Source organism: Aotus nancymaae, unplaced genomic scaffold (assembly GCF_030222135.1).
Source record: "Aotus nancymaae isolate 86718 unplaced genomic scaffold, 86718_ANA_hifiasm-v0.15.2.pri h1tg000058l, whole genome shotgun sequence".
Lineage (NCBI taxonomy): Eukaryota > Metazoa > Chordata > Mammalia > Primates > Aotidae > Aotus > Aotus nancymaae.
This window is the reverse complement of record NW_026988472.1, coordinates 36,215,682-36,241,201: the sequence shown is the minus strand read 5'-3', so window position 1 is coordinate 36,241,201 and position 25,520 is coordinate 36,215,682. Positions and strand designations below refer to the sequence as shown.

Genomic DNA, 25,520 nt, shown 5'->3' with positions numbered 1-25,520 from the left:
ACTCATGTAGTATTCAGTAGTGTGCATTTAAGTTTCCTCCATGTTTTTTCATGACTTGACGGCTCATTTCTTATTAATGCTGATTAATATTCCATTGTATGGATGTACCACAGTGCTATGGTCTAAACGTTTGTGTTTTCCCTTTTATATATTGAAATTCTAACCCCCAAGGTGATAACATTAGGAGATAAAACCTTTTGGGTGGTGGTTAGGCCATGAAGGTAGAGCCCTCATAACTGGGATTCGTGCCCATATAAAAGAGGTGGTAGAGAGCTGCCTTTTCCCTTCCATCATGTGAAGGCACAGCAAGAAGGCACCAACTATGAACTAGGAAATAGGCTCTCACCAGACACTGAATCTTCAGGCACCATAATCTTGGACTTCCCAGCCTCTAGAACCCGTGAGAAATAAATTTCTGTTGTTCATAAGTCATTCAGTTTATGGTCGTTTGTTATAGCAGCCTGAATGAAATAAGACATACATTTCATACATTTATCTACTGGTAGCTTCCAAGTTTTGGCAATTATTAATAAAGTTGCCATAAACATCCATGTGTAGGTTTTTGTGTGGCTGTTTTCAACTCATTTGGGTAAATACCATGGAGCATGATTGCTGGACTGTATGGCAAGAGTATATTTAGCTTTGTACTGTCAAATTGTCTTCCAAAGTAGCTGTAGTTTTTTTGTTCCGATCAGCAATGAATCAAAGTTCCTGTTGCTCCACGTCCTTCTTAGCTTTTGTTGTCAATGTTTTGGATTTTTACCATTCTAATGGGTGTACAGTGGTATCTCATTGTTGTTTTAATTTGCATTTCCCTAATGACATATGATTTTGATCATCTTCTCATATGCTTATTTGCCATCTGTGTCATCTTTCGTGAGGTGTCTGTTCAGCCATTTTGCTCATTTTTAAATCATCTTGTTTATTTTCTTTTCTTTTTTTTTTTCTTTTTTTTTTAAGACAAGGTCTGGCTCTGTTACCCAGGCTGGAGTGCAGTGGTGCAATCTCAGCTCACTGCCACCTCTGCCTTCCAGGCCCAAACCATCTTCCCACCTCAGCCTCCCAAGTAATTGGGACTACAGGCACATGTCACCATGCCTAGCTAGTTTTTGTAGTTTTTGTAGAGACAGGGTCCCACTTTGTTGCTCAGGCTGGTCTTAAACTCCTGAGCTCAAGTGATCCACCCGCCTTGGCCTCCCAAAATGCTGGGATCACAGGAATGAGCCTCTGTGCTTGGCCTTATTTTCTTATTGTTGATTTTTAAGAGTCCTTTGTGTATTTGGCTAACTCCTTTATCAAATATAACTTTTGAAAATATGTCATCTATAACTTGTCTTTTTGTTCTCTTGTGTTTTCTTGAAGATAAGTTTTTAATTTTAATAAATTCTAAATTATCAGTTATTTCTTTCATGTATCTTACCTTGGTGTTGTACCAAAAGAAGTCATGGCCGAACACAGGCCATCTAGATTTTCTCTTATGGTTATCTTATAGGAATGTTATAGTTTTACATTTTAAATTTAGGTCTGTGATCCATTTTGAGTTAATTTTGGTGAAGAGTGTAATGTATGTGTCCAGATTCATTTTTCTTGCATGCAGATGTCCAGTTGTTCCAGCACCACTTGTTAAAAATACTCTTTTCTCCATTGTATTGCCTGTGTTATTTTGTAAAACGTCAGTTGACTGTATTTGTTTTTATTTTTGGGCTCTGTATTGTTTCACTGATACGTTTTTCTCTTCTTGTGCCAAGATCAAACTGTCTTGACTACTGGGGCTTTAGAGTAAGGCATGAAGTAAGATAGCATTAACTATATTGAGAATATTTGTGTGGGTCTATATTTGAATGTTGTTGACAATGAGTGGTGAAAGAGGGTATCCTTGCCTTGTTCTTGATCTTAGTGGGAAAGCTTTTAGTTTCTCATCATTTAGTATGATCTTAGAAGTAGTTTTTTCATAAATGCTATTTATCAAGTTGAGAAAATATCCCTCTATTCCCAGTTTTCTGAGAGTTTTTATTATGAATAAAAACTTGGATTTTGTGAAATGCTTTTTATGTATCTATTAATGTGATTGTGTAATTTTCCTTCTTTTGACTGATAATGTGAATGGATTCGTTAACTGACTTTCAAATGCTGAACCAGCCTGTGTACCTGAGATAAATTCCATTTAGTTTTGGTATATAAAGCTTTTCTTACATTATTGAGAATTTTTTGCATCTAGAATCATTAGAGATATTGGTCTGTAGTTTTGTGGTAATGCCTTTGTCTGGTTTGGGATTTAGGGCAATGCTGGTCCCATAGGATGAGTTGGAGAGTATTCTATCTATTTCTATCTTCTGGAAGAAATTTCGGAGAATTGATGTAATTTCTTCCATCAATGTCTAGTAGAATTCACCAGCGAACTCATCTAGATCTGATGGTTTTGTTTTGGAATATTATTTATTTTTTAATTTCTCTAAAAGATATAGATCTATTCAGTTTTATCATGTACAACATATTCAGAATTAGTCTATTTCACATAGGTCATCAAATTCGTAGGCATAGAGATGTTCATAGTATTTCTTTATTATCTTTTTAATGTCCATGGGCTCTGTAATGATGTCCTCTTTCATTTCTGATATTAGTAATTTGTGTCTTCTTGTTTTCCTTAGCCTGGCTAAAGGCTTATTAATTTTATTGATCTTTTCAAATAACCAGTTTAAACATTATTTTCTCTATTGGCTTTTCATTTTTACTGATATCTAAATTTTATTACAGTCATGTACCTCATAATTATATTTTGGTCAACAGGCCCAAATATATATAATCTTATGAGGTGGTCCCATAAGATTATAATGGAGCTGAAAAATTCTTATCACCTAGTGACATTGTAGCTATTATAAACCTACTGTGTTGCCAATTGTATAAAAGCATAGCACATATAATTATGTATAGCATATAATATTTAATGATTATGAACAAGTATTTTACTTTTTATCATTATTTTAGACTGTACTTCTACTCATAAAAATGTTAACTGTAAAACAGCCTCAGGCAGCTCTATCAGGAGGGATTACAGAAGGCGGCACTGTTGTCATAGGAGGTGACAGCTCCATGGGTGTTATTGCCCCTGAAGACCTTCCAGTGGGACAAGATGTGGAGGTGGAAGACAGTATTATTGATGACCCTAATTCTGTGTAGGCCTAGGCTAATGTGTGTTTGTCTTAGTTTTTAATAAAAGTTAAAAAAAGATAAGTATTTTAAAAATAGAAAAAGTTTATGGAACAAGGATATAAAGAAAAATATTTTCAGATAGCTGCACATTATATTTGTGTTTTAAGCTGCTAATGGTAATTACAAGAGTCAAAAAGTTTAAAAAGTAAAATTTTTATAAAATAAAAACCATTATTTTATAATGGTAAGCTAAGATTAATGTATTGTTGAAAAACATTTTAAAATAAATTTGGTGTATTCTAAGTGTACAGTATTTATAAAGTCTGCAGTAGTGTAGAGTAGTCCTAGGCTTTCACATTAACTCACCACTTGCTCACTGTCTCACCCAGAGTAACTTCTAGTCTTGCAAGCTTCATTCATGGTAAATGCCCTATACAAGTGTACCATTTTAATCTTTTATACCACATTTTTGCTGTACCTTTTCTATGTTTAGAGATGCAAATATTTCACTTCCTTTATTAAGTTTATTTGTAAGTATTTTATTCTTTTTGATGCTATTAAAAATGGGATTGACTTTCTTTGTAAATGTATATAAAAATGCAACTGACTTCTGTATATTGGTATGTATCCTTCAACTTTACTGAATTTATTACCTCTTTATTATTTTTTTATTTTTGAATAGAGTCTTGGTCTGTCACCCAGGCTGGAGTGCAGTGGCGCGATCTTAGCTCACTGCAACCTCTGCCTCTCAGGTTCAAGCAATTCCCTTGCCTCAGTCTCCCAAGTTGCTGGGATTACAGGTGCACATCACCATGACTGGCTAATTTTTGTTTGTTTGTTTGCTTGTTTGTTTTTAGTAGAGACAGGGTTTCAACCATGTTGGCCCAGGCTGGTCTCGAACTTCTGACCTTGTAATCTGCCCACCTCGGCCTCCCAAAGTGCTTGGATTACAGGCATGAGCCACCATGCCTGGCCAAATTTATTACTTCTAACAGTTTTTTTGTTGGGGTCTTTAGGGCTTTCTACATATAAGATCATGACATCTGTGAACAGATAATTTTACTTTTTCCTTTCCATTTTGGATGCTTTTTATTTCTTTTTCTTGCCTAATTGCTCTGGGTAGGACTTCTAGTACTATGTTGAATAGCAGTAGTAATAGTGGACATCCTTGCCTTGTACTGGATCTCAGAAGAAAAGCTTTCAGCTTTTCACTGTTGAGTATGATGTTAGCTGTGGGCTTTCATATATGACCTTTATTAGGTTGAGGTACATGCTTCCATACCCAGTTTGCTGCATGTTTTTTTTTTTTAAATCATGATAGGGTATTGAATTTTGTCAAATGCTTTTTTTGTAGCTGAGAAGATCGTATGCTTTTAATGCTTCATTCTGTTTATGTGGTATATCACATTATTGATATACATATGTTGAATTGTAGCTGCATTATAGGGACAAATTCCACTTGATCATGGTGAATGATCCAGAGACAAATTCCACTTGATCATGGTGCATAATCCTTACAGTTGACAGCCACCCACTATTTTTTCCTAGGGCAAGAGAATATGATGCTGGGACTTTCGGTGCAAGCTTAATTACTCTTTTCTCCTCCTGATGAAATCTCAAGATTATTCACCTTCTGCAAATTCTGCAGAACCAAGCTGGCTGCTGAGATTCACAATGGCTGCTAAGAGCTGAGTGCCAGCTGCTGAGGGCCATACACGCTGGCTGCTGAGGTCTGCACACTGGCTGCAGAGAACTGCACCAGCTGCTAAGGTTGCTTAGAGCCATGCTGGCTGCTGAGATCTGTGCATTGGCTGCTGAGATCATGAACTGTTCACCCCACCTCCAACTTTTCTTTGTGGCTAGCTCCTCCCAGGCCTTCTATCTTTGTCAGTTTACTCAGAACTCCGGGTGAGGCAAGACAGAAGCAGGTCTCCCAGGTGATGACCCAAAAGTCTGAGGAAGTTGAATGGATACTTTGTCTTCTCTTTCTCCCATGGGGGAAACTGTGGGCCAAGGGTAACTCCTGGTGCTGAGCTGTGCCAAGTGAAGGGACAGGGTAACATGGGTAAAGTGAAATTGCTTTTACTGATTTCAATGTGCTTTTTGGGATGGGTTTGTTCTTATGAGTGCTACAACTCTGAAGTGGATTCTGGAGTTGTCATAAAGGTATTTTGGTCCATACATAGTTGATAAATTAGTGTTTCTATGGAGGTATGAAGGCTGAGATTTCCTGTTGTGCCATCTTGCTGATGTCCCTCACCCTGGAGTTTTAAAAGCTCATATTTGCTTACACTGAGCCTCTAGAAATTTGTCAATTACAGTTTAGGTTTTCTTCCCATAGTACTGATTGCCGCTTATAGCTTTCTGATCTGATAAGTTGTGATTCCCTCCATTTGCCTGCGTGTCTCTCCAGTTTGAGGGGCAATGGTTTGCTCTGTGAGTTGCTGAATTTCAGTTGTGCAGCTTTTTACTTGTTAGGACAGAGTGATGACTTTCAAGCTTCTTATGTGCTGGATGAGAAACCAGAAGTTCCCACATTTCTCATTAAATATTTGTAGCCAAAAATTCGTTCATGATAAAAGAGAATACGCATCTCAATAAAATGAAGTTAAAATGTGGATAAAAGTGACATAGGCTAAATAATTTTTTAAGGGACCAAGTGCCATTGGATTTCTTTAAAAGTGTGAAAGCACCTAATCACTTTTCCACCTCATAGGACTCTCAGGTATAATCTGTTGGTAAGAGACCAGCAGATGTCAAGCTGTAATTTACAGCTCCAGAATTTAAATCCCAAGAGATGAATTTTAGTTGAAATCTGATATAAAGCTTTGTTCAGTTCTCTGGTATAGTTTTGGCTACCTGAATGAAACCATTCTGTTTCAGAAATACTCATATACATTTCTTCATGACTGTGTGGAAAATATGCATTAATTTTTATCAGTCTACTCAGAATGTTTGTTAAGTGATTCCAGAGAATATACAGTGATAATTAGCTCTGCTCAGATGTTTTGGGGTATTATTGTCTATGGATGGTTAATGACAACACTGTATTATGACTTTATCCATACAAGCCAGAGGTGATGTTTTCCAAATTTAAGCTCTCTCATAAATTGAACTCGGGTTTATTTCAAATCTTGTAGGTCAGGATTAAGAGTATTATAATGTTTAAACAGAAGTAGGCTGTAGTAGTATTTTACCTATGTTTTATACTTATGCATACAAAGGTAAGGGATGTAATGGAGAAGAGAATTTGATTATGTAAAACCAAAATGGAGTAATCCTTTCTGCTCTCTAAGGACACGGGAGCTTTTAATTCATATAAATTGGTAGATAGTTGCTACGTTGGACATTTTTGCTTTCAGATATGATGAGGGAGAGACAAGTTCAGGAAAAAATTTCAAATCTTTGGCTAGTTCTCTGCTTCTTATAGATAGGATCTGGGGTGGATGGACCACCGTGTAGAAGAACATATTTGTGAGTTTTGGGAGTGCAAAGGTAGATCCCAAGCTAAATATAATAGATGGAAAACAATGTTACTTTTGTATAACACAGAGATAACCTCAGTTTTAGGGAGAAGAGATAAAGAGGAAAAATGCTAGGGAAAGATGAATAAAAGATCCTAGACCTCCATGGTTTAATATGGTATACACCAGCTACAGTGGGTATTTGAATTCAAATAAAATAAAATTCAGTAAAATTTAAAATTTAGTTCCTCAGTCACACACCAGCTATCTATCAAGTGTTCAACAGTCATAGGCAGCTAGTATCTATTGTATTGGATAGTGCTGCTCTACGAGATATGAGGTGAATAACGAAGTGATGTAAAACTTGTCAACCCAACACTTGGCAAGGCTTCCCATATATACAAATGCCCTGGATGAGAGGTTTTGAGGTAAATTAAGGAGAAAGGCTATATATCACCTTTGGGGAAATGTTATATAGAACAGAGAATATATGTGTAGAATAGAGATATTCTTTAAATAGTAATTTTAAAAGATTGAAAGCCAGAGTCCCTAAGAAACAAAATGTGGTCCTTTCCAAGGATCCCTAGAAAATCTGAGATTCACTGAAGGTCTCCTAAACTATGCAAGTTGGAATTGGAAGCAATTAATTTCATTTGAATCTTATAGAACAATTTGCTTCAGTTGATAATCATCTTCAGAATAAATCCTCCCTGGCACCATGAAGCCAGAAGCCAAAGAAAAGAAAACAAAATAAAAACAAATGATGTTAGTTGAAGAAGGGGAATCAAGGACAATTTTCTGTCAATTGTTCAGGAAATATTACTTTATTGCTGTCCTTTATCTATTTTGTTCCCCAAAGCCTTGTTTGAAACCTGGATTTAATAGTTGATATTAATTTCCTTAAGCCTTTCTGTTTTCTGAAGACCTTTATCTCCCCATAACTTCCAGGTTTTTCTACTCCCAGATACTTTGGCTAAAACTCCCCACTTAATCTAATTCTAATCCCAGAACCCAACTTCTGGCATCTTCCCTAGGAAGTCAGTGGGAGGGTCAAACAGTGAGAGTTGAAGGGGAGAATCAAGGAGGCCACAGTAGAGGCTTTTACAGCTCTTGCCATTCCAACCACTACGCATACTAACACTGCGATGAAGGCAGTATAATTTTGGAGTGTTGACAAGAGAATGAGATGTTGGAGCTGTTCCTCTTTCCTAACCTCATATACATCCCTTCCTATCCCACTTTGCTGTACAACTCCATAAAAATGTATTGTGGTCTTGATAAGAAGACTATCAGAGACCTTGGGGAAACTTAACAAAAGGATTCTTGAATCAGCTTTTCTTCTTTCACTAAAGAAATGTGACTTTCTAATGATGGAATGAGGTAGAAGGATTGACCCCATGTTTCTGAATGACTCAAGCCATGTCTGACATAAACATGAATATAGATGATCAATTTATGGAACCAGAGAATCCTAGAGAGTATAGGACCCCAAGGCAAGCTGCTCCCCATGGCCAATGCTAAAGATTTTAGGCTGATGGACTGAATGCATAAGAATCTATGGGTGGATGTGAAGGACCTCTTCAAGGAGAACTACAACCACTGCTAAAGGAAATAACAGAGGACACAAACAAATGGAAAAACATTCCATCCTCATGGATAGGAAGAATCAATATCATGAAAATGGCCATACTGCCCAAAGTAACTTTTAGATTCAGTGCTATTCCCATCAAACTACCATTGACTTTCTTCACAAAATTAGAAAAAAAAAAAAAACACCTTAAATTTTACATGGAACCAAAAAAGAGCCCATATAGCCAAGACATACCTAAGAGAAAAGAACAAAGCCAGAGGCATCACGTTACCTGCCTTCAAACTATACTGCAAGGCTACAGTAACCAATACAGCATGGTACTGGTAACAAAACAGACATATAGGCCCATGGAACAGAACAGAGACCTCAGAAATAACACCATACATCTACAACCATCTGATCTTCGACAAATCTGACAAAAACAAGCAAAGGGAAAAGATTCTCCATTTAATAAATGATGCTGGAAAAACTGGCTAGCCATATGCAGAAAACTGAAACTGGACCCCTTCCTTACACCTTATTCAAAAATTAACTCAAGATGGATTAAAGACTTACATGCAACACCCCAAAACACAAAAACCTTAGAAGATAACCTAGGCAATACCATTCAGGACATAGAGATGGGCAAAGACTTCATGACAAAAATGCCCAAAGCAATTGCAACAAAACCCAAAATTTACAAATGGGACCTAATTTAACTAAAGAACTTCTGCACAGCAAAAGAAGCTATCAGACTAAATAGGCAACCTACAGGATGGGAGAAAAATTTTGCAATCTACCCATCTGACAAAGATCTAATATCCAGAATCTACAAGGAACTTAAACAAATTTACAAGAAAAAAACAACCCCATCAAACAATGAGCAAAGGATATGAACAGAAACTTTTCAAAGGAAGACATTTATGCTGCCAGTAAGCATATGAAAAAAAGCTCATCATCACTGACATTAGAGAAATGCAAATCAAAACCACAATGAGATACCATCTCATGCCAGTCAGAATGGCGATTACTAAAAAGTCAAGAAACAATAGATGCTGGAGAGGACGTGGAGAAATAGGAATGCTTTTACACTGTTGGTGGGAATGTAAATTAGTTCAACCATTGTGGAAGACAATGTGGTGATTCCTCAAGGATCTAGAAACAGAAATATCATTTGACCCATCAATACCATTACTTGGTATATACCCAAAGGAAGAGAAATCATTCTACTATAAAGACACATGCACACTTATGTTTATTGCAGCACTATTTACAATAGTAAAGACATGGAACAAACCCAAACACCCATCAGTTATAGACTGGATAAAGAAAATGTGGTACATATACACCATGGAATACTATGCAGCCAGAAAAAGGAATGAGATCATGTCCTTTGAAGGGACATGGATGAAACCAGAAGCCATCATCCTCAGCAAACTAACACAGGAACAGAATCCAAACATCACATGTTCTCACTCATAAATGAGAGTTGAACAATGAGAACACATGGACACAGGGAGGAGAACCACACACACTGGGGCCAGTGGGGGCTGGAGGATGAGGGGAGGGAGAGCATTAGGACAAACAGCTAATGCATGTGGGGCTTAAAACCTAGATAACAAGTTGATAGATGCAGAAACCACCATGGCACACATATACCTATGTAACGAACCTACACGTTTTACACTTGTATCCTAGAACTTAAAAACAAAACAAACAAAAAAAAAGAATCTTTTGGCTCTGTTTGTTGTTGTATTGTTTCATTTTGATTATTGTACTGTTTCTTAAGTCTCCAGCTGGAAAATTTTAAACTCTCACGTAACTTTTGGTCTAAAGAACAAATCAAAAGTAAAATTTCACATCCTTAGTCAGTAACAATATGGGAACATTTTTTTACCAAAATATATGAGGTAGATCTTAAGTACTTACTTTAATAAAGAAGAGAAAATTTAAGTAAATTAAGCCTTCAACTCACAAAGCTAGGAAGCAAACAATAAGTCCAAAGAAAACAAAAAGGATGTGAAAATATAAATGAATGAAACGGAAAAGCATGGAAGGGATGAATAAAATATAAAGTTGATTCTTGATAAGCATAATTAGATCAATTACTCTACAGCCTAATTGAAGAAAGAAGAGAACATAAACACAGAAGATATAATAAACAGGAAATAATAGAACTAGAGAAGAATAAAAACAATTAGAGCATTTTGCCAACCTCCATTAAAATAAACTAGATAACTTAGATAAAATGGAAGATTGTAAGAAAATATGTCACCAAAATTTAATTCAAATAAATTGTGAACCAAGAAATATCAATATTCATGAAAGAAATTCAGAGGGTTATCAAGGCTATTCAACAAGTGGTTGGAGAACAGATGATTCAACAGAAATTTTTTTAAAGAGAAAAAAATACAAGGAATCCTGAAAATATTTATGTTTCATGAGGAAATGAAATCTCCCAAATATGTTTTTATATATACACATATATATACAAAAAAAGTCATAAAAATGAACACAGTATGCATGAATTGCAGGGATATTGTTTAAGCAGTCTAATACTATTATTCATCATATTGTACATCACATATAAAATCTATGATAATATCAGTAAATACTGAAAATGTCTGACAAATTTCAACATATATTTTTACATAAAACTGACATAACAAACTAAAAATAATAATAGTATAACATGAGTTCATGGACTCTTCCCTGGCATGATGAAAACAATCTCTCAAATACAAGAGTAAGCACTAGAAGAAGTTACATCAAATCAGAAATAAGACAATGATCCAGTTATCATCAATGTTTCCTACTATTGCTCTGAAAATATTCACCAATGTAATTAAATGAGAGAAAGAAATTAGAAGCATATATATTGGTAAGGAAGAAGAACAATCACTACAGGTAGCATTCTTTTGTATTTGTAAAATTGCTAGATCATGGAAGGAATATTATAGAGGCTAAGTATAAAATTCAATACAAAAATTATTAACTTTCCTGTATGTAAATATTAACAAATTAGAGTATATAATGGGAAAAAAATCCCATTTATAACAGCAGCAAACTGAGAAAAATACCTAGAAATACTTTATATGTGTGTATATCTAACATATATTGGTATGTTTGTTACATGTATGTTCTATGTATGTTTATCATATACTATATATGATATACATCAAATATCATATATAATAAACATACATATAAAATTGATGGAAGAAAAAAATTCCACTGAAGAATTATAAAAAATTATAAATGGATAATTTTATCTTAAATAACTAGTTTTGATACTATAAGAATTTTAAGTATTTATGAATCAATATAAATTCAATACAATATCAGTTAATATGCAGAATTTTAAAAAATATGATAAAAAGCATTCTAAATTTAATTGTAGTAATTTGGACTCTGGCATATGATTACTTACAAAATCTAAAAAGACAATAAAATCTGAGAAGTATTTTAAAAATACAGAATAAAAGAAATATAATGACCTCTTTGTCATATTCCAGATAACCACAAGCTTCTCTCTGCATTTTATCAAATGGGAGGGCAAATGAAACACTCCAGAGAAATATTATTGTCAATTTCCAAAGGAACACACAATAGGCGAAAAATACATAGTTTAACCATGGTTGCATAGAAGATTACCTTTATCTGTGCATTTTCTCATTAAGTTCTTATATTTTCCTTTCTCTTTTCTAACTTCTTGAGATTTGCCTTTGTGTTCAAGAATTTCTTTGTTGCTTTAGCTTCTAATATTAGCAAGAATTTCTTTGTTGCTTTAGCCTGATATTAGCCCTGTGCTCTGGTGAACCACATGGACAGTCATCCTGTTAACATTCTCATGCTGTACCCTCTTTATGTGGATACAAATTCTTTCTGTAAACCAGACTTGCCAATTATCTGCCCTTTTAGTATCCTCAAGCCACTTAAAACTTGTCTTGTGGGTGGGCATGGAGTGGTCAGTATAGCCCTGTCACAGATCTTTAAAGAATTAGAAGGACAGGATCTTTCTGTGTCTGGGTGAAATCACACTGAAGTGGTGCTTGCTATTCTTTCTGCTGGCTGAGGTCACCAAGAAATGGAAATTTATATGATGACTGGCTACTAAGGGCAAGAAGAGCTTGGTATTGTGACCAGTTTTGATTTATTCAAGGATTGTAATGTTTTATTATGAAACACAGAATTCAATTTTATCAACTTTTACTGTATCAATATATTTATGTTTTCTTAGTTTAACTCTTAATATGGTTATTCACACGAATTGATATTCTAGTATCATATCAACATTTTTTAGTAGAGATGGGGGTTTTACCATGTTGGAGAGGCTGGTCTCGAACTCCTGACCTCAAGTGATCTGCATCCCCTCGGCCTCCCAAAGTCCTGAATTACAGGCATGAGTCACCATGCCTGATCAAATTCTTACATCATTATTTCATTTTGTTATTTCGAATTTGTATCCTTGAACTTTTTCATTGTCAATAGAAGGAACAAGTAAAATCACAGGAGCATGAAAATGTCTTGGTTTTGAAAACACCATGGTGTTAGGGCAAGAATTGGTCAGGAAAGTAAGTAGATAAGATTAAAGTCAGTTGTTTATAAATTTATTTAAAATTCCTTTTTAGACCATGGACACATAGTCTCTTAAGGGTAAGAATTTCACTCCCTTCAGAATGGAAGTTTCCAGAGGAAATAAAGTATATATATATATATTTTTTTTGCAATTTATTTAATTGCCTAGAGATGTAATTGAGAGAATTATCTGACAGAACCAGCAGTGCCTTGGTTTCATATAGGAACAGGTAAATCTTCTGCAAATTAACCTACTTGCACAAAAGAATTAATGGACATTTGAAGACTTCTGTAATAACACTTTTAATTCAGTCCAGCTATCTATACCAAAGCAATTTGGAGATAATTTTAGAAATTTTATTCAAATAAATAAAGGCCATCACCAGGATGCTACCCATTTCTACTTGCTTCCTAATAATCACATATCACTTTATTAATATTCATTCATTCATTTGTCACATGCTGGAGAGAATAAAATGAATCCTCATCTACTCATTTGATAGAGGAGACTGAAATTCAAAGAAAAATAAATTGTATTCATTCAGTCCACATTTTTTGAGTTCTTACTAAAGCCAGGCCCTACCATAGGTACTGATGATAGATGACAAAGGAGTTACAGTCTACTATGTAAGAGAGATATATAAAGAAATAATTACAGTACAATGTGTACAGAGAATTTCCAAATTAGGCAGAAATGTACCTAGTATCAAAATCTTCGGTATCCCAGTCCACAGTCTCACTCTTTTTATTCAAGAGTCTTCGTGCTCTTAATCACCATGTTCTTTCATCTTCCAAACCATTTTCCACAGTGATATTTCTAAAGCTCAAGTCTAATAATGCTCTCCGCTGATATAAACACTAATGTTACTTTCCAAACCCTAGGAAAAGGGTATGCTAGATCACACACAAGACCCAATCTCACTGTTTGTCCAATCATATTCCTTTAACATCTCTTGCTGTTAACCAGCATGTTCAGCATTTAAACCACTCAAAAAACCTACCAATTCCCTCTAACTCCCCAAATATCACATTTCTGTGGCTTTGAACATACTTCCAATCACCTAGAATGTACTTCTTGTACCTATTCTGAAGACTCTTTTAAGTTACCTTCTGTTTATGTAACTTTACACAACCTCTAAGAAGTCACCACTTCTTTGTCCTCTGATTTTATCTTGTTTTACCCCATCATAGGCCTTATCATACTCTATTGCATTTATTTGTTTACATGCCTGTCTCCTATCAAGTAATGACCTCCTAGAAATCATGGATAATAGCTTCTTTATCTTTTTATACACAGTGCCTAAAAATGGGCTAAGATATGATGGATGATTTTTTAAAAAACTGTCTAACAGGTTGGGTGCGGTGGCTCACACCTACAATCCCAGCACTTTGGAGGCCCAGGTGGGCAGATCACCTGAGGTGAGGAGTTCAAGACCAGCCCAGCCAACACGATGAAACCTAATCTCTACTAAAACTACAAAAATTAGCTGGGTGTGGTGGCCTGCACCTGTAGTTGGGAGGCTGAGGCAGGAGAATCGCTTGACGCTGGGAGGCAGAGGTTGCAGTGAGCCGAGATTGTACCACTGCACTTCAGCCTGGGTGACAGAACAACACTCTATCTCAAAACAAACAAATAAACTAAAAATAATTATCAAACGATTTCAGTTCCCAACAGTACTATGAGATAGGGAATGAGGTAAATTGACTTTCTGTTTTTCTCCCAATCTAAGGCAGTGGTTTGCAAAATGTGATCTCTGGACTTGTAACATAAACATCATCTGAGACTCTATTAGAAAAGCACTATCTCTTTGCCTAGGCAAATAATTTATGACCAAGTTATGAAACTCAAATGCAACAGAAACAAAAATTGATAATAGGACCCTGATTAAACTGAAGAGCTTCTGCACAGCAAAAGAAACTATCAACAGCGTAAGCAGGCAAACTACAGAATAGGAGAAAATATTTGCAAACTATGCATCTGACAAAGGACTAGTATCCAGAATCTATAAGGAACTTGAACCAATTGACAATAAACAACCCCATTAAAAATTAAGTAGAGAACATGAACCGACAGTTCTCAAAAGAAGACATCCAAGCAGACAACAAACATGAAAAATGCTAAGTGTCACCAGAGAATCATCAGAGAAGTACAAATCAAAACCACAATGAGATACCATCTCAGATGAGTGAGAATGGCTACTGTTAAAAAGTCAAAAAATAACAGACGTTGCTGAGGTTGCAGAGAAGAGGGAATGCTTATACACTATTGATGGGAATACAAATTAGTGCAGTCTCTATGGACAACAGTATGGGAATTTCTCAAAGAACTAAAAATAAAACTACCATTTGTCCCAGCAATCCCATTACTGGGTATATAACCAAAATGACACTTGTATTCATATGTTTATTGCACTGCTATTCACAGTAGCAAAGACATGGAATCAACCCAGGTACCCATCAACAATGGATTGGATAAGGAAACTGTGGTATATATAAAAATAGGAATACTACACAGTTATAAAAATGAATGGAACAATGTTCTTTTCAGCAGCATGGATGAAACTGGAGGCTATTATCCTAAGTGAACTAATGCAGAAACAGAAAGTCAAATACCACAAATTCTCACTTACAAGTGGGAGTTAAACATTGGGTATACATGGACACAAATATGGGAACAATAAACACTAGAGATTCCAAAAGTGAGTAGCAGCAGGGGGTTGAGAAACTTCTTATTAAATACAATGTTCACTACATGGGTGACAGGATCATTAGATGCCCAAACCTCAGCATCATCACACAATATATCTATGTAACAAACATGCACATGTACTCCTGAATTTAAAATAAGAAAGAATAATTTTTAAACAGTAAGACAGAACTAACTTGGTTTTAAAAGAAAGAAAGAAAAGCATTGTCTCCTTCAAGACCTATTAAATCACATGCTCTGGGAGATAAGGCCCCAAATTTTGTGTATTTACAAGTCCTCCAGGTGATACTTATATAGGCTAAATGTTGAGACCTAATAGGTTCCTGCAAAAGGAAAATTAAAGTTTTAATTGCACTGAGAAGGCTGCAGATGATAGAAGAGAGGGAACATGGCAGTACATACAAATGAATGATGGAAAAAAAAAAAAAAAACAGGCCCCCCTAGTTGGAGCTAATTTGCTGACTTCCTTTGTGAGATAAGATTGGAATCAATGATAGACTCGTACCTACCATAGTATCTGCAACATTCTAATAGTGTTGTATAGCCAAGTTGTCAAGGGTTTTGGTGTTCTAAACAATGAGATTCTGTCCTGGCTTCCCTGATAATCAGCTGTCATCTGAGCTTCAGGACTTTTATCTAAAAAATAGAAGTAACAATATGTCTGTCACTATAGATTTGTTTTAGTAAGTGATAAATGTCGTTTGCAACAACATGGATGGACCTAGAGGTCATTATGTTAAGTGAATTAAGTCAGGCACAGAAAGATCGCATGTTCTCACTTATTCGTGGGATCTAAAAATCAAAACAATTGAACCCATGAAGTAGAATCATGGTTAACAGAGGCTGGGAAACCACTAGTCAGGGGTTGGGGGTCAGGGAGAGGTGGGGATGGTTAATGGTTAAAAAAATAATTAGAAAGAATGTGTAAGATCTACCATTTGATAGCACAACAGGGTGACTACAGTCAGTAATAATTTAATGTACATTTTAAAATAACTAAAACAGTATAATTGGATTGTTTGTAACACAAAGAATAAATGCTTGAGGGGATGGATACTCCATTCTCCATGATGTGATTATTACACATTGCACGCCTGTACCAAAACATCTCATGTATGCCACAAAAATATATACCTACTATGTACCACAAAACTTAAAAAATATATTTTAAAAAATAATGGTAAAATTGCAAGAGTGCATCTTGTGTTCTACTTGACCAATAGAAGGTAGTCTATGCATGATAGTGATTATTATGTGTGGTTTAAGAATTTGGTCATAAATTCTACATGTAATGACCATATATCTGCCTAGAATTTCCCACAATATAATAAAGTGATTCTCATCTAAATTCCCTGTGTCATAAGCCAATTAGTAAGCCTATTCTAGTGTGGTGTGCGTAAGTATATTCTCCAATCCCACAGTACCCCTTTGGTTCACCACTACTTATTGTTGAGTTTATATTTATCCTATTCACACAATACAAGAGGTTACTTGATAGCTACAGTGAAACAATTCAATAAAATCAGAGGCAAAATAAATTCTGTTATGATACTATTAATTTGGTCAAAAATATATTCCATACATCATATCGTGATCTACTAAAAGACGAAACATAATTTTGACTAAAAGGATAAAAGACAGAGCCCCCATATTTTTTCTCCTATATTTTATTAAGAGGCTTCAAGGAATAAAGTTGGAATGGATTTCCTTTACTTTCCATCTGCTCACATTGATTTGATTAAGCCTACTGAGGTTCTAGCAAAAATCTAATTTGAAGAACTTTAATCATAGTGTAGTGTAAAGAGCACTAGGCAGAGTTTGAGTATCAAGTGCCAGTTCAGTCACTGTGAGATCTTGGGGAAGTTATTTCATTTCTCTGAATCCCAATATTTCTCACTTGTAAAATGAAGATGTAATGATGCATCCATTCTCCTTCAGAGGGTTATGTGAGATGAAAAAGCACGTGAAAAGACTTTTTAAAATGTGCAAACATTAGCTATTATCTATTCCCAGTTGCTCTATTGGGGAGTATTTCTTCATATTTTACCATAAGGTTCACATAACCCTCCTGACTGCTTTACCTTACTTGTACATATCTGTGGATGCATCTTGGTTTTGATCTGTAATAGATTCATGCACAGAATAAACACCATAACCATCACCTTGCTTTGCTATATAATCAGACATTTTAGTTTTGCCCTGTTAGAGAAATAAAAATTCCTTATGGTCTCAAATTGTCTACTGATGAGTGAACTGCATTGCTCCCCCAACATTTATAGTCTTTAAGAAATGGAGACACCAGGTATAGTGTTTATTATAAAAGGCATTAATAATAGCCTGCTGAATAAAGGCTGTCTGGGATATGTCAAGTGGTTCTAGAATACTGTGCCTCACAGTTCAGCAAATAAAGCCAACCTAAAAAGCAGGTGGTGAATCCTAATTCAGGGAAAGATGTATGCTGTAACAGGTTGTTCTTAGAGCTAAGGAAAGTCTTTGTCATCTGTCTGAGCATAAGGTGCTCTGGTATTTGGGAAATGGGTAAATAAAGAGCTACTATGTAAGTTGTAGAGGGCTGGCCAATTACAAAAATAGGATATAGGACATGAATTAGCATTAAAATTGTATAGAGGCAGCACTGGGTAGAAGATTGGTTTAGAATAGGACATGGATAGATTCAATTCCTAGTTTTCTTACTTGCTGTGTAGGTTAGGGAAAGTCACAGAAGTATCTGAACCTCTATTTTTTTATCTATTAAGTGAGGATCATAATTTCTACTACAAGAAGCTGTTGCAGGAATATAGTAAGAGATTACATGTGAAAGTATTTATCTCAGTGCCTGACCCAGAGATGGTAGTAAAAAATTGTTTTTATTACTTTTCTTGTGTTTTTTTTTCCTTTCTTTTCCTTTACCTGCTCTTCTTTTCTTCGTATTTTCTTTTATCTTTCCTAGGACTCAAGTCATCCTTTATTTGAGGATTTGGAAGGCATTTTGAGAACTTATACATGGACTCCAAACTAGCTTGGTGTCATTTTTATTATCATTGTAATAGTTGTGAAAATGACTCTTTAATAGATATTTCTGGATATTAAAATACGTGTATTACTCATATAAAAAAACAAAAGCCAGTGAGTAATCAAAAAGAGCAGTTAAGCTTGTAATCCCAGCACTTTGGGAGGCCAGTGTGGGTGGATCACCTGAGGTCGGGAGTTCGAGACCAGCCTGGCCAACATGATGAAACCCCATCTCTACTAAAAATACAAAATTTGGCTGGGTGCAGTGGCTCATACCTGTAATCCCAGCACTTTGGGAGGCTGAGATGGGCAGATCATGAGGTCAGGAGATCGAGACCATCCTAACCAACATGGTGAAACCCCGTCTCTACTAAAAATAAAAAAATCAGCTAGGTGTGGCAGCGTGTGCCTGTAATCCTAGCTACTTGGGAGGCTGAGGCAGGAGAATTGCTTGAACCCGGGAGGCAGAGGTTGCAGTGAGCCAAGATCATGCCACCGCACTCTAGCCTGACGACAGAGCTAGACTTTGTCTCAAAAATAAATAAATAAAAATACAAAATTAGCCAGGTATGGTGTTGCTTGCCAGTAATCCCAGGTACTTGGGAGGCTGAGGCAGGAGAATTGGTTGAACCTGGGAGGCAGAGGTTGCAGTGAGCTGAGATCATACCATTGCACTCTAGCCTTGGCAACAAAGTGAGGCTTCGTCTCAAAAAAAAAAAAAAAAAAAAAAGGAGAGATCCAAGATGGCTGATCACTAGCAGCTCGGGCTCGTAGTTCCCAGTGAAAGCGCAGAGAATGAGAGGACACCACACTTTCAGACGAATATTTGTTGCTCACGGACCAGGAGATCCCCAGCAGAGGAGCCCCACGTGTCGCCAGGGCAACTCTTGTGGCCGGTGTGGCGGTTTTGCTGGTGCCTTAGCATGCCAGTTTTTGGTGCAGAGTCCGGAGATTCCTGGACAGAAAAGCACCATCAATCTTAACACCGCTATTTTGGCCTGCGCAGTGGATTGCTCAGATTTCAGCGCTGGGAGTCAACAAGTTGGACGTCTGCTCAGACACCTAGTTTTAAAGTCGGTAATTACAAAGACAACAGACGGATAAATATATAATGAAGGGAAGAAATCAGCGTAAAAAGGCAGAGAATACTCAAAATCAGAATGCCTCTCCCTCTACAGGGGATCGCAATAACGGAACAAGGCTTAATAGATTATGAGTGTGTTCCAATAACAGAAGCAGGTTTCAAAACGTGGGTGATAAGAAACTTCTGTGAATTAAAAGAACTTGTTCTAACCCAATGCAAAGAAACTAAGAACCTTGAAAAAAGGTTTGACGAAATGTTAACGAGAATGGACAATTTAGAGAGGAATATAAGTGAATTGATGGAACTGAAAAACACAACATGAGAACTTCGTGAAGCATGCACAAGTTTAAACAGTCGAATTGATCAAGTAGAAGAAAGGATATCAGAAGTCGAGAACCAGCTCAGTGAAATGAAACGAGAAGACAAGATTGGAGAAAAAAGGATGAAAAGGAATAAGCAAAGTCTCCAGGAAATATGGGACTATGTGAAAAGACCTAATTTACGTTTGATAGGTGTACCTGAATGTGACGAAGAGAATGAATCCAAGTTGGAAAATACTCTTCAGGATATCATTCAGGAAAACTTTCCCAACCTGGCAAGGCAGGGTAATATTCAACTCCAGGTAATACAGAGAACACCACAAAGATATTCTTCAAGAAGACCAACCCCAAGGCACATAATTGCCAGATTTATTAGGGTTGAAATGAAGGAGAAAATACTAAGGGCAGCCAGAGAGAAAGGTCAGGTTACCCATAAAGGGAAACCTATCAGACTTACAGCAGATCTCTCAGCAGAAACCCTACAAGCCAGAAAAGAGTGGGGACCAATATTTAACATCCTTAAAGAAAAGAACTTTCAACCCAGAATTTCCTATCCAGCCAAACTAAGCTTTATAATCGAAGGAAAAATTAAATCCTTTGCGAACAAACAAGTACTTAGAGAGTTCACCACCACCAGGCCTGCTTTACAAGAGCTTCTGAAAGAAGCACTATACATATAAAGGAACAACCAATATCAGCCTTTCCAAAAATATATCAAAAAGAAAAAAACATTAACACAATGAAAAATTTACACTAACTAATGGGCAAAACAGCCAGCTAGCATCAAATGCCAGTATTAAAGTTATATATATTCTAATCGGATAAAAAGCCAAAACCCATTGGTATGCTGCATCCAGACCCATCTCACATGCAACGATACACAAAGACTCAAAACAAAGAGAAGGAGGAAGATTTATCAACCAATCAGAGAGTAAAAATAAACAAATAAATAAAAAGCAGGAGATGCAATTCTCGCCTCTGATAAAGTAGACTTTAAAGCAACAAAGAGCAAAAGAGGCAAAGAAGGACATTACATAATGGCAAAAGGATCAATGTAACAAGAAGAGCTAACGATTTTATAGATCAACGAGACAGAAAATTAACAAGGACATCCAGGACTTGAACTCAGACCCGGAACAAGTAAACTTAATAAACATTTATAGAACTCTTCACTTCAAATACATAAAACATACATTACCACCTCACACCTATTCCATAAGTGACTACATAATTGGAAGTAAATCACTCTTCAGTAATCGCATAGCATTTCATAGGTTTAAATGCAATATTGGTTGGCTGCTCGTTTGTTATTTTCTTCCCTTATTTCTTCCTGTTTACATCAAGTATAATTATTGATATAAAAGAGGTTTTCAATACCCATTACTAAAATGCATTCTAGCCTGGGCAAGAAAGCAATACTCCCATTCTCTCTCTCTCTTTCTCTTCCTTTCTCCTCCTCTTCTTTATTCTTTTTCTTTCTTTCTTTCAAAAAAAAAAAAAAAGAAAAAGTATAAAAAAAAAAAAAAAAGAGGCAGTTAAGAACAAAGACCTATCTCGGAGAGACGGTTGATTCCAGGGATGTGGGGCAGGGAAAGTACAAGGTGAACCTGAAAAATTTTGTGGTGCTGGAAAGTAGGCACAAAGAATGATTGATACATGTTCATAGAACACAGGACCAAGTGTGAAGGGGGATACTTTGCCCAAATTCAGAACAATTGGAGCCGCAAAGTAAATAATGATATTAATAAATCATAACTCACTGAATACAAATTCATGAGTTCATACAAATATGAATAATAATAAATGATATAGAAAAAATAGGGGAGAAGGGAAAGCTCTTCATTACAGCAGAATTCCAATGAATGAATGCAGAAGAAACAATGAAATGAGGAAATCATCATTTGGTAAATATCATAACCAATAATTAATTCAATCAACAGTCGTCATGCTAAAACTAGTGTGTGAACGTTTGTTGTGGAACAGGATATTTATGCCTTCCACAAAACACTTATTAATTACAAAAGGAAAAATAGTAACTTTACAGTGGAGAAACCTAGTGGACACCACCTCCACTAAATGATAAAAGTTAACATTACCAGTAATGAAACAAACTGACAACGTGGCCTGTTGATATGAGGTTCTTGAGTGTACAACCTCCCTTCTGTGGTATTCCTACCAATAAATCCACAACTTGAATCTAATCATGAGGAAACATCAGACTGCTCCAATTTGAAAAAATAGTCATGAAAATAATTGGTCTGTGTTCTTTAAAAATGTCAATGTCATGAACAAGAAAGAAGAACTGAGGAACTGTTTTCTATTAAAGGAGACCAAAGAGACATGATATCTAAAAGAAACACATGATCCTGGTATTGACTCCTAGAAGAAAAAAATATATATCTTGGTAGTATCTTTGTTAATTTTCTGATTTTGGTAATTATAGTGCAAGTATATGAGAGAATATACTTGTCTTTCTAAAAATAAACCCTGAAGTATTTAGAGATAATGGGGCATCATGCTGGAAACTTAATCTCAATTCAGAAGAAAAATTATAAATGCATTTATTTACATATGTATATATGTATCTATATCTATTGAGAGGAGTAGAGAATGATACAGCAAATATGATAAAATATTAACAATTAGAGAACTTAAATGAGGACATATGGAGATTCTTTATACCATTCCTACAGTTTTTCTTTAAAATTATATTTAAAAAAGTTAAAAATATTATAATAACAGAGCAGCTTGACCATTGATAGATGTTGACTTAAGCCTTGGCTCCACTCATTAGCTGCATGACAGTGGGAATCTTACCTAAATTCTCCATGCTCAAGTTTTCTCCTATGTAAATGAAGAAAATAATAATATCAATCTCCTGGGGTCATTAAAAGGATGAAATGAAATGAATCATGCTGGCTGCTTACCACTGTGTCTACAATGTATGAAGCACTCAATAAATTGCAGCTCTTGCTGTTATTGTGGTCATATTACAGACCTAAAACGAATTTAGCACATCATTTTCTTTGAGGACTTTTCTTTAGAACTCCTCCATGTACTCATAGGCCCTTATATCTAACTTTATTTTACTACCAGTTAATACAGTGTTGTAATTATATGTCTGCATGTCTATCTTCTCACTATGTAGGTAGTTTCTTGAGGGTGACAAACCTGTTTTTTCATCATTGTGGCCCCTGTGCCTTGGATACAGATGAGCCTAATATAGGTGCTCTATGACTGTGGTTGACTAAATGGTGGTAAGGAGAAGCACTAGTAGAGCAGAGAATTCCTATAAATCCAAATACGTAAGAAGATGCTAGTTTATTTGCACCAAGCAAATGTTTCTTACATTCTTTAAGGCTACATACATCACCTGTAATAATGATTGAATTTGAGACTCTCAGCTCATTAGGATAATTGACTATAGGTGATTGGTTATGAGTCATGAAAGGATGCAAATGAATGGATGTTTTACAAGTACTGTCCTTTGGAATTTGGCAGCCTGGACTTGGAAAATTTTTCACTGAGATGCTCAAGCCATCATGATCAGCTATAATTCAAGACAAATGAGAACAAAGAGTGTTTACCTACTGCTCATGAGAAATTTCAATTTCTTAGCTTCTTTTCAGTCCAACATGCAAAAATTTGTGCCAGATTATAGTGTAGTTTTGCAGAGCAGACAGATGGTTCCATTACAAAATCATTTATTTAAAATCCTGCCTTGCTTCATCCAAGGTACCCATTTCCTCACTAATATTATTGGCATTCTTTAATTTTCCTTTCTTTTCATCTTTAATTACTGTGTTTTGCTTCTCTCTGAGATCCATTAAGGTATCACCCAGTGATAGAATTGAAATGAATTTTTCCTGATTTACATTCAGGGGTGATTTTTCTTCTTCCTTAGATTATTTGAAAGATTCTCTATATTTGCTCAAGAATTAAAATGCCCCTCCAATACCTTTTTTCATTTTGAGATATACCACTGAAAACATTCCACATAATAATTTTTCTGTGGTCTTTGGAAGAAATTTGCCACTCAATTTGAAGGAAGACTAAAAATGGTCAAATGTTTGTGCATCTAAATATGGTAAATGCCTCTACAAATAAATATTAGCTTCATTTTTACTTGACATACTTTCATAGCTGCTTGAAATTGTTTTGCCTCCCTTTTCAAAACTGACAGAGAGCCCTTTAGGGAGATATTTGTAAGGGATAACATTTAATGCCAAATATCAAAGATCTTTGGATGTGTTTATGTTTGTTGTATATTATTTCTTATACATGCAGAAAACATTATACATGCATGTATAAGGAACAAATGCATGGTTATGTTTTATTTTAATAAACGGTGAACAGAAACTCAGAAAAGAATGACAGAAATCATTAAGACACAAGAAATCTTGAAGTATTTGCTTGGTTGGCTATTAGATATACATGGCAATAGCTCATGACTAGTTTAGGATTCTCAATACTCTAGAGTAATCAACATTTCTTGTCCAGGCTTTAAAATAATCAATACCTCAACTATATTCTTGTAAAGAGTTTGAAATGTACTCTTATGAATCTTACAAAAGACAAGCAAGTAGCATTCAAAACAAATTTATCTTCTTCAGGTGCTTTTAGCTATCATGTGTGTCTGTTACCTTTTAAATAAGTATTTTTGAATCAAAGGAGAGAATAAAAAACCCTATACAATTTCCCTGTTGGGTATCAGTAAACACCCACAAATCTTTTAAGAAACATCATTAAATAAAGTGACCATTAAGAAGTAGAAGGTTTAAGAAGTAAAGTGCCTGAACATCATGGCTTCATTCACAATGCAGTTGTGTTTCCAAGACTCCATCATGACCTCAAAAGGCATCACAATTTTTCAAGTGTCTTTGTTGAGACATGTAAGTTGAAAGCGCAGTTGGTTGAGAGCTGCTAGGGGAATCAAATCCATTTTGCAAAGTAGGTCTTAATTCTTATGTGATCCTTTTAGGTTGAACAGAAGTCTACATTTCTTTCCTGTTAAATGCAGACCTTAACATTTAAAAGTTGACTTGAGGAAGTCATGACTAAGTATACATAAAAACCATTCTGTGTTCTTTGAAAGTCCAAGATCATTCCAAAACTGCTGTCATTTTAATAAATTTTTGGAAACTGGAGAAGGAACTATGTAAAGGGTCAGCTTATAAAGATCAAGAAATGTATCAATATACCCAAAGAGTTTCTGAGAAGCACGACAGCCTCCCTGAGTGTTCTTTATTCTGCGCAGTAGACATTTTTTTTGTGCCATAATGCCTACCAGACTTTCTATTCTGTTTTTCTCTCAAATGTGAATTACTTAGCTCAGAATTCAGCTTAAGTGTTATATGCAAAAACATACACAGGATTAGAACAGAGATATGCAAAGTCGCTTTAAGGCATAGACTATTGTTTTTTGATTAGAACAGAATTGTCTCAAAGAAATAAAGAATATAAAGAAAAAAATTCTCCATCAGACAAAGAAGGTCATTCACTAATTCATTTACTCTTCAATTACTATTGAGATGATATTTGAGCCTTGGGATATGCTAGGCAGGCACTGGGAATACAAGGAGAAAAAGGAGACATTGAGAAACCAGCACTATTCAAGCTTTTCCAAATGCTGAAC

The 25,520-nt window shown here is 35.5% G+C and overlaps 1 long non-coding RNA gene across 2 annotated transcripts in view; it reads right to left on the bottom strand.

Annotated features, from left to right (window-relative positions):
- The window catches only part of LOC105734572 (uncharacterized), an 885,080-nt gene that overhangs the window by 436,819 nt on the left and 422,741 nt on the right, over positions 1-25,520 (bottom strand). The gene's annotated exons all lie outside the window — the stretch shown is intronic.